Source organism: Podarcis melisellensis (assembly GCF_964234715.1).
Source record: "Podarcis melisellensis genome assembly, chromosome: 5".
Lineage (NCBI taxonomy): Eukaryota > Metazoa > Chordata > Lepidosauria > Squamata > Lacertidae > Podarcis > Podarcis melisellensis.
This window is the reverse complement of record NC_138537.1, coordinates 7,478,911-7,492,883: the sequence shown is the minus strand read 5'-3', so window position 1 is coordinate 7,492,883 and position 13,973 is coordinate 7,478,911. Positions and strand designations below refer to the sequence as shown.

Genomic DNA, 13,973 nt, shown 5'->3' with positions numbered 1-13,973 from the left:
CCTTCTCCGCAGTGGTGCCCTCCCTATGGAAACTCTGCCAAACTGGAAGTGGTGTCCCAGTTTGCCAACTTTAGCTCGGTCTAAAAACAGAATCTGAACCATGGAAGGGCACCGGCGGCAGGGGGCCTCATTAGGGAAAGCGTGCCTCGGTTTAAGAATGGTTTCGGTTTAAGAACATACTTCTGGTTTTGCGGAGTTTGTAAAGCATAAAGTTCATAAACAGGGCTGTTCTTAAACCGAGGTACCACTGTATAGGGAAGTTTTTACTGTGTTGGATGTTTTGATTTGTTGGAATCTGCTCAGAATGGCTGGGGCTACCCAGTCAGATGGGCAACATATTATTATTATTATTATTATTATTATTATTATTATTATTATTATTATTAATTAGATGCACGAGGAAAGACTGAAAGCCGCATTCCCATGCTCAAATTCCTACGGAAAACCTGAGAACCCGATGCCTTACAGAGGCAAACTCTCTTCGAGTGAAACAGAAGATCTCCCCTCTGTGTGTCTGTCTGTCTGTCTGTCTCTCTCTCTCTCTCTCTCTCTCTCTCTCTCACACACACACACACACACACGGGCAAACCAACAGCAGAATCAACATTACAAATACATCACATCAGCCTGCTATAGGCCTGAACCCAACACAGAATGCATGAATGCAGCACCAAACAGAATGCAGCACCAAACTGAATGCAGCACCAAACACTGCACACATGCACAGAACTACAGCCCAAGCCGCAATTGGAGCATTGACAACAATGCTCTTTTTCTCCCCAATGGCCAGTCACCACTTCTTTCTTTGGTCCCATCGAATGGGCCAATGCTTCTCAAACAAGGCCAAGAAGGGGAGTTTGGGGAAGGTGGGAAAGGTAGCTCAATCAATAAAGCATGAGACTCTTAGTCTCAGGGTGCTGGGTTTGAGCCCCACATTGCGCAAAAAGATTCCTGCATTGCAGAGGGTTGGACCAGATGATCCTTGTGGTGCCTCCTAACTCAGCAACTCTGCAATCATGGTTCCTTATTAGCATATCTTAAGGTATTCCAAAGTTTGGGTTGCAACCACACTGAGTCCCTGCTTAAGACATCTCAGGTCTAGAGAACTCTAGCTCCACATGGAAGGGTGCAAGGCAAAAAAACTCAGGAGCGGCGAGAGACAGTACACTAAATACATTTTGGAAAGTGAGGACATCAGGACCTGTGTCTAGGAGAATTAGAAGATGGAGGTTCTGTGGGTGGGTGGTTCCTGTGTCCGGGCATTAGGTAGGCAACCAGTTATGAGAGGTGTTGCACAACCCTGAAGGAACAGGTTTGTAGCCTGGGAGAATTCATGGATTCCAACATGTTACTGGAGTCTCAAGTGGCTTCTGTGGCTAGGAGTGCTTATGCCCAACTTAGGTTGTTTCACCAGCTATGGAAGTTCCTGGACCAGCCCAATCTCAGGTGACCTCCCATCTGAACCACTGCATTGCACTCTATATGGGGCTGCCCCACGTCCAGAGACTGCAGCCAGCATAGAGTGTGACTGCCGGGTTGGCAAGTGGTCCAACCTGTTGGGATCCCTTGCCACCAGTCCTCCACTGCCTACCAATGAGCTACTGTGTTAGCACTAAAAGGTTTTGGACTCAAGTTCTTTAAAGAGCGGCTGCCCCAGTATCACCCACCCGTTTTCAACTATGCTCTTACTTTTTAACTGTTTTATCGCTGCTGTGTTTGCAGCCCTGATATCCTTTGAAGGAAGGGCGTGATATAAATGGAAAAAGTTGTCCAAAATATTGCAGGGTTGGGAGGAGAAGAAAAGGCTCCGCTATTATCACCAAGGGTAACCATTAAGGTGTTAGCACCAATCCACAAAGATCATTGCCCTCAAAGGGATACGCAGGTCATATTTTTGAAGGGAGCTATTCCAGGACTTTGACCCAACTGCTACCCCAAGCAGTGGGCCCTCCTCTCTCCTGCATTGGAAGGAAAAGACACACTGCTCCCCACAAAAGCCGGCCAGCTGGCTGCTGGCGAATTCACAAGCACCCAAGACTTCAGCCACTCAAGGTCTGCCGGCATATCGATTAGCATGGCCAAGCCCATTAAACAAACACCTCAAAGGTTAAAGAGTGCCAAAGCAGGGAGGCACAGACTTAAGAGAGGCAGCTCCCTGGTGCTCCAGGGTCCATTAGCACATCAAGGAACAAATGGGAGGAACAGATAGCCATTCCCTCCCCAGCCCCTTTTCTCAGCTGTGAATGCTTTTTTCCGCCCAGCTTCACCACACCCATGACTGGAGCTTCACCTCTTTCCTAACAAGCTTTGGAATTAAGAACTCTACTTGCCACATCCCCCCTCTTTATTCCTTGTCAACATCCTGGCTCTTCCTGTCCAGTTAAGACCAGCAATAGCTCAGTCAGTAGGGCACAAGCATGAGACCCTTTAATCTCAGGGTCGTGGGTTCGAGCCTCACACTGAGCATTGCAGGGGGTTGGACTAGATGACCAGGAATTTGTTGCATTTTCTGCAAGTCCTCCCATCAGCCACGCATTGGTAGTAATTCTGGCCTACCTTGACGGGATTGCTGAAAATTGCTGAGGTGCTGAATGCAAAACACCTTTTCCAAATTCTAAACTTTTACAAAAATGCTAAGGTTGGTGTAGATCCCCTTCCTTAACCCCCCCGCAAAACCTAATTGCCAACCAAAGCAAAGCAGCAAGTGAGAAAACACCCACATGCGGGAAAAGGAAATTTCCCCAACCTGTTTGTCAGAGTTGGGGTCCAATGATGATGCAAGTTCCTCTGCGAAGAGACCACAGTGGCACTGGTTATTTCACTGGCAAAAATCAATAGCCACCCTGGCCTCAGGCTGCCCAAATGCTCCCAAACTTGTCAAATCAAAAGCAGGTCAGTCTGCATGGACTAGGTCACCAGCCATCACAAACTACACCCCATTTGGGGGGGGGGCATGGGTGACAGGCACATTAGAATCTTCTTTTGCCAAATGAACTGTGAGATTCCAAAATTCACCTTGATATATCATGATCAGTACTTGCCGATCGAAGGGAAGCGGTGCAAGGCATCTCTGATCTTGCTCCGGGGGGGCTTGTCTTTATGCTTCAATGGACAGAACTATGATCCCCAGGAGAAAAGGCTATTTTCAGTAAAATGGTATGGGAATTTCCCACTTATGTTTTCAGAAACTGAGAGCAAGGCTCTATGAAAGTGGTGGAGCACAGTCAACATAAAAGTTTAGGAACAGACTCCTCCCTTTTAAAAATAAAAAAGAGGGGCACATTTCTCTGCTCTTTCCCCACTTTGAATTCCTTTCTCAGGGTTACTGAGAGTGGCTGGGGAAACCCAGCCAGATGGGTGGGGTATAAATAAATAAATATAATCATATCATCATGTTACATAGCTCTCAGGCACCCAATAAACATTACGTGGAAGAAACACATCTGCTGCACTAGCGTTCTACATTTTCAGGTACATAAGCAAGAAGTCTCGGGTGGAAAGTGGGGCTCAGAGAGAACAGCACATGACCTAAAGCACACTAAGGAGGTCTGCAAGAGCTTGCAACGCCCACCCCGAAACTTGGGGAGGTTTCTGTGCTAGGACTGAGGGGAACAAGGAAATGAATTCCATCTTTAACAGCAAGGACAGACAGAAGGTCCTGATGCTCCCCCAGAAACGACTTAAGTTTTGGAAGGGGTGGGGACTGTGATGTCCAGGGCAATTGGCTTCACCAGGATCTGTAAGAAACAGCAAGCAACCCATGTGCTGAGGATTGGCGCCAATGCACTGCAAATGCTCAGGAGATATGGCATAGCTTCCTTCTCAACCCCTCTACCCTGGTGAAAGTTTTATTCTGGGAATAATTTGTTTACAGGGTGCACTCTGATAAACACCTCCTGCCAGGCCTACCTGGGATGGCATGCTTTTGATTTGTCACCAGGCTGCCACCATTTTAATTTTTCATGATGCTCTTGATTTAGCATCACTCCAGGCCATTCCAAGGATTTTACATGGTGGCCACCAGTATAGAACACAAAGGGGGAGCATTAAGAGGGTCCCTGGGGACGTTAAGGGTGACAGGCCATGCCAGGGCCCTGGGGCCCATGCCAGCTGCCCAAGGATGCTGCATGGGAACACTGAATTAGCTCACTTGCTTGGCTCATCTGGGCTGTGCTAAAACCGAGCAGACAGCAAATTCAATCTTGCTTCACTTACATGTGTTGCAACCCATGCAATGTAGGTTAACATGGGGGTTGGCATGTTGAGAGTTCTGCCTCAAACCACTGAAAATGGGAAATAAGGAACTGGTATAATAGGAGTTTAGGAAACGAGGCTGCAGAAATTAATCCAACTGCAGAATTTCCATTTGTGGGTGAACATGCCACAAATGGAAAACGGCCAATGAAGAATGCAAGATGCCCACGACTTCGTAAGTAGCATTTGACAAAGCAGGAATTGTACTCTTTGTTTTGCGGCTGCTTACAGCAGCTTCCTATTCACTGGTTCAATAAAACTTCTTCCACAGGTGCTCAGGCAGGCACTGCAACTGCCCTGACTAGTCTATCTTCCTACAAATCTCCTCTCAAAGAAATACCTTTCTCCACTGAAGCCAACTGCTTAACACAGCCTTCCTCAGCCTGGAGTGCTCCAGATATTTAGGACTACAGGTAACTCACAATCTTACATTATTTTACTTGTGTGTTCACAGCTTTGTGTGGGTGGGGGAAATTAAAAATAAAATGGAGAGCGGAGGAAACCCATTCTTCATTTTATTTATTCCCTGCCCACCATTACGGGCTTACCAGGCAGCCCAGAGCCCTCGCCAGCAAAGGGAGGCTCCAGACTTTGGGGAGGTGGTGCAACGTCTCTGGCATGGTTCTAGATACCTCCTGCCTCCTCCCCAAAGCTGGGCAAGCACTTACTAGGCTTTGAGAAGGAGGTGGGAGGACTCTAGGATCCTGCCAAAACCCTCGCAACAAAGCAGCCACGGAAGGGCTCTGGGACACTGCCAGAGCCCTTTCCGCCTATTTCCTAAAGTTGGGCAAGAGGTCCTCCACCATGCAGGGAGCCTGGTTCTGGAAATTCCTGGCAGTACGCATTTATATACATGGACCCCCAGAACCTAAACCCTGCGTAAGATATGAGATACGTGCACTGCTATCCGGAGCAGATGGGAGCTGCAGCTCAAAATCTCTACAAGGCAACAAGTTGGAGAAGGCTGGGTTAACACTATAACTCCTATCCTAACAAAAATAAAGCCCAGGCGCATTTAATCAAATTTGCTCCCCACTGTTCCCTTTCAGACCTTGCTTGTCTCCCTTTCCTTTGACGCCTCCAACTTAAAACTTTTGATCAACCACATCATGATAGGGAAGGGCTCCTAGCTTACTGTGCTTTATTGAGAATGAGCAGCATGGTGCCCTGCTGCCACTGAGAGAAACAAGGCAGGAAGAAACAATTTACCTTGGGTTCTTGCGATGTCTGGACAGGCACCCTGCTTATTTTGCTCCTTCGTTGTTCGCTTGTAAATCCTGTTAAGGGAGCAACAATTTTTTGCCTAATTCTGGAGGGGCATGATTTAGTCCTTAAGAGTTGTGGTATTGCGCTCTCTAATGCTAAGTCTAAGTGCTGCTTACAACCAAAACCTGAAGTCACACACATATTCTGGGTGTCGAAGAGACTGAGAGGCGATATGATAGCCATCTTCAAATATCTAAAAGGCTGTCACATGGTCAGATGGAGCAAGCTTGTTTTCCCCTGCTCCAGAAGGTAGGACCCAAACCAATGGTTTCAAGTTACAAGAAAGGAGATTCTGACTAAACTTTAGGAAGAACTCTCTGAGTAAGAGCTGTCTGAGAATGGAACAGACTCTCATGAGAGGTGGTGGACTCTCCTTCATTGGGAGGATTTTAAGGAGAGGTTGGATGGCCATTTGTCACATATGAACAAGTTGAGATGCCTACACTGCAGGGGGGATTGAACTAGATGACCCTTGGAGTCCCTTCCAACTCTACAATTCAACGATTCCAACCCATTATTCTTAAACCTTTCATATCTTCCGTCACTTAACAAAAGTATAACAAGATGGTGCCCTTTTATGTAACTTCTCAGCAGATGCCCAACTGGCCTTCAACAAAAGCACTCCAAAAAGCAGCCTGCTCAAGATCTAAACAGATTTATGTCCCATCTCCTAACATCTAAGCCCTTTCCCCTAGATCCCTATTTCAAAAGGGAATGATGGTATAGGAATCCCAAAGCAATGCTCTGTCCTCGTGTTCATTTAATGCAGTTCAGTTACTCTGCCAACTGTGCTGTTGTTTTCCCAGCAAAAGCAGATATTCTCCCATCCTTTCAAAGAATGTTTATGGGCAAAACAAGGATCTAGGAGTATTGTTGTGTTCTGGTGACTGCAGATATGAAACCTCAAGCTGCTTGTTTTATCTGCACTGATGTAAAAACATCTAGGCACATCTCATACATTACCTTAAGTGACCCTGGCAACTGTTAGGTTAGTTATCACACCGGCACAAATTAAGGGAGGATGCGCCTATCTCTGGCTATTAGTTATCATTGCTATATGAAACCTGCATCTGAACACTCAAGGCTGTCAAACTTGTAGGCACTGGAAGAATCCAGTTGGCCAGGGTGAGAACAAAATGCTGGATTTGAAGATCGTTCACTCATTTGGGGTTGAGGGGAAGCTAATACTAGTTTGCGTAAGTTTTGAATCTGGGACATCCTGGCTCACACTTCTACTCTCAACGCTTCACAACTTCTCAAGGTAGCTAAAGTTAATATTCCAGATTAACAAAAATTACAAGGGAGCGCTCTTGTGCCTCTTGCCTGTGGCAGTATCGCCGTTTCCTGAAATGCCTTCTCCAACAAGGGGCTTGGGAAGATAAAAGAAACCTGGAAAGGCAGGATTCTCTCCAGATGACGAAGTGGGGAAAGGGAAAGAGGAAGCATTTTGCACCTCCACCCTGTCATTAGTCCCTTGCACTGCTCCTGTAGGCAGAACTTTGTTCCTTCTTCTCTGTGACAGGAAGTGAACATGGAACAGAGTGCAACAGGCACCATTTCTGAGGGAAGTTAATTGAGGGAGGACCTTTCCGGGTGAAAGGGAAAGTCTTGAGAATATAAACTGCTCTTCTGAACTGCTTAGGGGTGTTTTAGGACTTCTGTATAGGGAATTCTACAGGCATCACTGCAGGCAATGAGCACATGTGTACTCCACCAGTATACAGACTGACCAATTCAGGCTTTTTGTTGCATGTGGACTCAATAAAAAACAAAACTTGACCATTTAACACACACACCACTATGTGCCAGGGTATATATGGTTCTCTACACAGAAGCTACTGTCCATTACAAATCTTTATCTCGGATGAATAACAGGTAGCGTGGTTAAAATGAACAAACTTGTATCCTTGGATTCAGAAGACCTGGGCTGAAAACCCAGCTTGGCCACAAACTCACCAAATGGCCTTGGGGAAGTCACACTCTCAGCCTCAGCTCCTAAACTGCGTAATGAAAACAATAATATTTAGTATTTATGTAGCACCTTTCCACATTTTATCTCAGTATTTTTCAAAAATAGAAACAATGTAAGGTAGGTTAGCATTATCCACAGAAGTCTGAGGCTTGACAAAGGCCTCCCCTGCAAGCAACTATGTATTATATTCATATTCTGCCTTTCGTCCATCATGGAATAGAGTAGATGAGGGACTTTCAGGTAGCCCTCCATCCAAGCACTGATACAGACCTGCCTTCAGAAAGGCATCCTGTGCCTTTAAGATTGTGTGGAGTGAGATTTGAACCAGGGGCTTCATGGGTCACAGCTTAATCCTGTAACCACTTGCAAATGCCAACAGTGAAAGAAGATAAGCACAGGGGACATGTAACATGCTAGACAACAAGGGGAAACCACTTTCAATAGAGGGGAAACTGTTTCCCAGAGGGCAAGGCCAGCAGCCGCCCCACGGTATAGCCCCAGAGGTACAATGGAGGCATCAAAATAGGAAACCCCTCAGTTTGACTTGTGATTCTCACATTTGCCCAGTGATAGGGTGGGAAAACATGGTGGTAGTTCCTCTTCATTTTGACACTTCCTGCTCCTGGGCAGAGCTGGCTCCTATTTTTTTATTTTTATTCTAGAGCTTAGGAATTTGAAATATTTTCCTAGCCCTACTTTTGAGGGACACACCCATGTGTTCTGCAATTATAAAGAAGAAGAGCCACAGTATTCCTCCATTACAGAAGGCCCCACACTCAACTATGAAGAAAAGTGAAGCAAGTCTTCAGATGTGAACTGAGCACCCTTATTCCCTGACTCCCCTCACCCTTTCACTTAACACAAACACACTCCCAGACAAAATAGCAGAGAATTCCACCCACCACCATTGCCAGAAGCAACCCAAGAAACGCTGTTTAGCATGAAATGCGAACGTGGACTGTTAGGATACAAGCCTTCCACCCTCCCCTGTAGGGCAAACTACATAAAACCAGGAAATGTGCAATCGAGGTTCAAGATGTCCTCCCTCTCCCACACTTTCAGAGACAGTTGGTGTTACTCCACACAGTAAGATCTCCTTTAATCACCATCCAAACCCACCATGACAGCAAGCCGCCTTCCTAAAAGGAAAATGCGCAAACAAGTGGCAGCCTTTCAGGGACTGAACAAACAGATTAATACGGGTTGCTGTTGTTTTCAAAATAAAAACCCAACAACTCAACGCAACAAAATCTGAAAGTTTAAATGTGCACAAGTAAAATTGGGTTGCTTAAAAAATTGCTGAGTAATTTTTAAGTCCGTTCTAGGCGGTAAGAGGACTAACATATGTTTGGGGGAAAGAAGGCACAACCAATGTGCGCGGGCGTGGGGAGGGGGGAACACACGCAAAAACTAACAGAGGGCACAAGACAAAGGAGATGCAAAGGTTTATTTACCCTCCGCATTTATTTTATTTTGTACAAAGGGCCGGAAGGCAAGCATGAAGAGCCATCCACTGGGGAAAGGGCAGCAGCCGGCGAATAAGGGCGGGCCAGGAAATATTTCAGAGAAGGGGGTGCCTTAAATACAAAGCCCCAAGATCCCACCACCACCCCAAGCCCTTCCCCCCCCCTCCTGCTCTGCAAAAGCCCCAAACCCAGCCACAACCGGAAAGCGAGGGGTAAAGGGAATTTGGGTGGGGGGTTGGAGAGAGAAAGGACCCGGACGCACCTCCGCCGGTGGCACATGGGCGCAAAAAAAGAGAACCCCAAACCTCGAGACCTTCCTCCTCCGGGGGTGGAGGGTGGCCTTTCTTCCCCTCCGAGGTTCCCCCGCGCGTCGCGCCGGCCAGGATGGCAAGCAGGAAGCCAGGCCCCGGCCCGCCTGCTCCAAGGACACGTGTCCTAGCCGGGCGGCCCCGCAGGGGAGGGAGGGAGCCGCGGCCCACGCGGTGGCGACTGCCGGGCGCCCTGCGCGCTGGCCGCAAGAGCGCCCGCGGCGGGCGGCGAGAGAAAGGCAGGCGGGCGGGCGGGCGTAGCGTGGCCGGGGCCCCGTCCCCCCACCGCCGCTTCCGACCGTACCCGAGTTGCGCCGCAAGCACGTGGGGCTGGCCCGGTTCTCGGAGGCGGACGCCAAGCACCGGCGCGGTAGCAGCCACAGCCAGCGAGGGAGGAGGTGGAGGGAGCGGAGGAGGTGGAGCCGCAGCAGGGCCAGCCCCGACAGCGGCCTAGGGCAGGGCGAAGCGAGCAAGGAAGGAAGGAAGAGGCGAACACGTGGGCCCAGCGGGATGCAGGCACCGGGCGGGCTTCGGGCCTACAAGCGGGGTGGGAAAGGCCGATCCGGCGCCGCAGGGTCCCTGCGCGCGGCGAGTGCTCCGCAGATGTGGGCGCGCAGCTGCAGAGCAGCTCTCGCCCGGATTCCACCCCGTTCCCACGTGCGCAGAGGCCACGGAAGGGGAGACCCTACCGGATGCGGCTGCTTGGAATTTTAGAGGGTGCACCCACACCCCAATACCATTACAGAACGGGGCGATCCTAAGCTTCCCGGTTTCGCCTAAAAGCGGGCAGCTGCTGCGCCCCGTTAAGGCGTGCACCCACCCACAGCACCCCTGATATGTTTGGATGCAAAAGCAAAGATCTATATTTCCCAGCGTGTTCCATAAATGCAGACCCCGCATGTCCTATGCACTTAGGGCAGGAGCATTCTGAACTGCGCGGGGTGCTTACCTATGCCAAATGAACCAAAACACTGCCTACGAAGCACAACAGTAGCCTTAGATACCACAGGTTATGCGGGGTCGAGAGCCCTGCAGGTTTCAAACGCGGGGTGGGGTGAGAGGAGTGCCACATTTTATGAGGTCGTATACTGGGACTGGAAACTCCAGAGGCGGTGGGGGGGGGGGGTCGCAGTTATCGGCAGATCTGAGCCCCCGTTTCAAAGCATATGGAGCGGGGTACAGGATCCAGGAATCTAAATACACCACCACATGGTAAACCTCTACAGAGGAACGCAGGCAGGCCTTGTAAGTAAATGACTGAGCTCAATGGGTTTTACTTCCAAGGAAATGTATATACAATCAGCAGGCACATCACAGCCTTATATGGGGCAGGAGCATTTCAGAGGAGTGTCTGTTTTGTTGCAATAATATCAGCCTTCTCCAACATGGGCAAACATCACTGTAGTCCAAAACATCCAGGAGGTGACTGGTCCTCTCAATAAAGGTATTCTGTCTGGGGACATTCAGTCCTATACATGCACAATAGGAGACTGGAATGTCACAAGCATGTACCAAAACAATTGATTCCTGCCTATATGTACTAAGGAGAACAAAAGCTTATGTGCCAGAAGATCTTCAGATGTCCACTCAAGGTTATGCAGCTTCCAGCTCCCTTTTATTCAGGTTCATTAATGAAGTTATTTTAATCCATGTTACTTTACAGAGTTCAGAAAAGGGCTAGATTATGGATTAAACTACCAAAAAGGCATAGTGGTAAATCCAAGGACACCCCGTAGCTACCTTGATCTCTATAAGGAAAAGTGGAGTAGAAACATTTTAATAAGTGATACCAACAAAACTATTGTGGAAAGAATGAGAGGAGGGTGTTAACAAAAGATTTGTCAGGGACAAAGTTACAATTCAGTGGAAAGCAGGATTGGACCCTCCAGATGCAGTCTAATAGGCTCAGATGTAAAGGAACTCAAAGAGAAATAAACATAAGGAAATGAAATCAACTATAAGAACCTTATAAAGGTCCAGTCTTGTATTTTAATAGTCCAAATAGGGTGGGGGCTAGTTGAAGATATTAAATTTCAGGCCTCAGAAGAGCATAACCTCATAAAATACAAGCTGCCAGTACGTTTTGGGACAGACCTGGTTTGTCTCATGGCTACTGGCCAAGAAGGGAACCTGGTTTAAGACCTCAAGCGATTTAAACTCAAGTCGCATAAAATTAAAGCTCAATCTCCATCAAATGCTACGAATATCATAAATATGGCATATAGGGGTAGCCGGAGGCCTTAGAAGCTCCACACTTCCTTCTAAATTGTGGAAATGGTGCCCTAAATACTGTGTGTGCTAGATACTGGGCTCTATAGATAAGCAGGGAGGGGACTTTAACAAGGTCTAACTGTACAGAAATGAGTTGGTTGATAGTTTCAGCAGCAAATAGAATTATATGAGATAGCAACTGGTCTCAACTTTAGACATTGTAGTACTGCGCTAGCATGCCAAAGTTGTCATGCAACTAAGCTCTAGAAGGCCCCTTTGGTTTCAGATATCCTTTCAGAAAATGTGATTTCATGTCTTAAACAGTGCACAATTCATGAGAAGAAGGGATTTGTTGACCCCATACTTTGTGGGAGAGAATTGATTGTGGAGCTGGAAATTCTGTTTCTTCAGTAATTTTGATTAACACTTTCAGAGTGCAAAATTATTTAGAAGTCACGTTTTATTCATGGCACACTGGCTTCAGACTTTGTTCACACTGTATTTATCTAGAGTTAACTGTACGTATAGCAGAAACTCTGAAGAAGCTTGCATAGAAAGGCCTCCATAAATATTATACAGATTGAGCAGCAGAGGGGTCTGTTTATTATAGTGTTTGCCTATTGGAAAGACACTGTTTTGAGTTCCTACTGATAGTTATGCAAGACTGGCTATGCTTCTAGAGCACAGGCCTCTCTTCCGGGCTCATATGCAGTTTGAGAGAGGCCTAGTACCTGTACTAAGGCCCTATAACAGCAGCACATATAAAGGGCTCAAGTTTTAGGGTCAAAATCCTCCTCAGTACCTGGATAGATAAGGAAAGGCTCCTCTAAGTTTCAGGGCGTTCTCCGAAAGGAGGCTGGCTATGAGGGTGGACCTTTGTCCCCCACTACTGGCCTGTGCCAAGGGCATATTTGCTTGGAAAGCTCTCGTTCTTAAAACACAGCTTGAGTAAGATGCAGGGCAAAAAATAAATTTACTGCTTATTAAAATACAGGCACCACAGGCATGACCTATAGGAGACTAGGCTGCCTTGTGGAGTCTGCATTAGGGGTGGGGAGCGAGAGAAAGGGCTCGAATTCAGAACCGAAAAACCTCACATCTGTTCCAGGTGCGGAGACGTTTTAAAAACAAGATACTGGCGTTATGTGAAAGAAAGGTTTGTTTGGTGGAGCAGACAGAGCCTCAGAATGAGAGGCGTAGCTACGAGGGGGCTAGCCAGGCTTTTTTGGGCCGGGGTGAAGCCCCCCCCCCAGGGGAGCCATTGAGGTACACACAGCCTGCGTGTGTGTACCCAAATCCGCGTGCGAAGAGATACCAAACTGGGTCTTTGACCCGGGTGAAATGGTAGCCCAGTTTCGCCCCTGCTCGGAAACACCCTTTCCGTAACCTTGCGCTTCGCACGCACGCGAGGAAGCCGAGAGAGAAGCGCCGTCTGCACGCGCCCAGGAACACCCTGCGCAAGCCGATGGAAGCGGGAGCACAAAGGCCGGCTCCACGCTCCCAGAGAAAGCCTAGTCGGCGGGAGGAGGAACCGGGGAGAGGCCGGGTCTCTCTTCTCTCTCCCGGCAGCCGCCCTTCACCCGGGCGCGGGGACCACGAGGCCTAGCCCGGCCGGCGTCTCCTTCCTTCCTTCCTTCCTCCTCCCGCCCCACGTGGTGCTCAGGCGAGGCCTCCGAGGGCCAGGCAGGCCCAGGCAGGGTAGGCGAGGGGGCAATGGCGGCCGGAGCCCAGTCAGGGCGCGACGAGGGGGGGTGAGGGGGGAATGCCCTCGTCGCGGGAGGGGGCAGCAGGGGGAGGAGACCGGCGAGGCCCCGCCTCTCTCCTCCTACCCCCCCCACCGCGCCAACCGCGGCCTACTCTGGCTTTCTCTCTCGGCCCCCCCCCCCCGCCGCACCTTCCCCCCTCCCCCCACCGCGGTTACCTTCAGTCTCCTTCAGTCCGGGGAGCGGGGCCCGACGCAGCCGCAGCGCAGCCCAGCACGACCATTTCCGGAGCCGCTCTCCGAGGGGAGGGGCGGGGCAAGAGGAAGGGAGGAGGAGGAGGGTCGGTCACGGGGCGAGGGAGGACGGCGCCGAGGGGGCGGGGCTCGCCTGAAGCCTCTCAGGGGGAAGGGAGGGAGGTGGGGCGAATTGGGAGGGGTGGGGTGAGCTGCCGCCCCGCCTTCGTCACGTGGCTCGCGCCATGCTCTGGTATTGGGGGACGAAGGGGAGAGAAAGAAAAGAGGCGGTCAGGTGACCCCCGCGCGGCCGGCGCGGCCTCTTGGGCACGTGACCTCCACGCGAGGCAGGCAGGGAGGCGGGCGGGCTGGCCGGCCGGCGCGCGCACCTGCGTCACGTGGCGGGGAGAGGAGCTTCCGTTTCCCCTTTCCTTGTCGAAAAGCGTTCTTGCCGCCGCCCGGTGCCACTCTATGGCTCGTGACACGTGTGGGTGGTGGGGGAGGGGATCGGGCCCGGAGTAGTTTCCTCGCTCTTCTTAATGAATAAGCACAGGGAAATC

At 49.6% G+C, this 13,973-nt stretch overlaps 1 protein-coding gene across 18 annotated transcripts in view; it reads right to left on the bottom strand.

The window, feature by feature from the left end:
• The window catches only part of EIF4G1 (eukaryotic translation initiation factor 4 gamma 1), a 79,998-nt gene extending 66,439 nt beyond the window's left edge, over positions 1-13,559 (bottom strand). For 8 of the 18 annotated variants that reach the window (XM_081910687.1, XM_081910690.1, XM_081910691.1 and 5 more), the window contains exon 1: positions 13,399-13,559. The gene's annotated coding sequence lies outside the window, so the exon portion shown is untranslated. Of the gene's footprint in view, positions 1-5,463; positions 5,532-7,476; positions 7,521-9,220; positions 9,387-9,570; positions 9,659-13,398 lie in introns of those variants that run through there. The other 10 variants (XM_081910700.1, XM_081910688.1, XM_081910698.1 and 7 more) reach the window with 7 other exon arrangements.
• Positions 13,560-13,973: the final 414 nt, after the last annotated feature.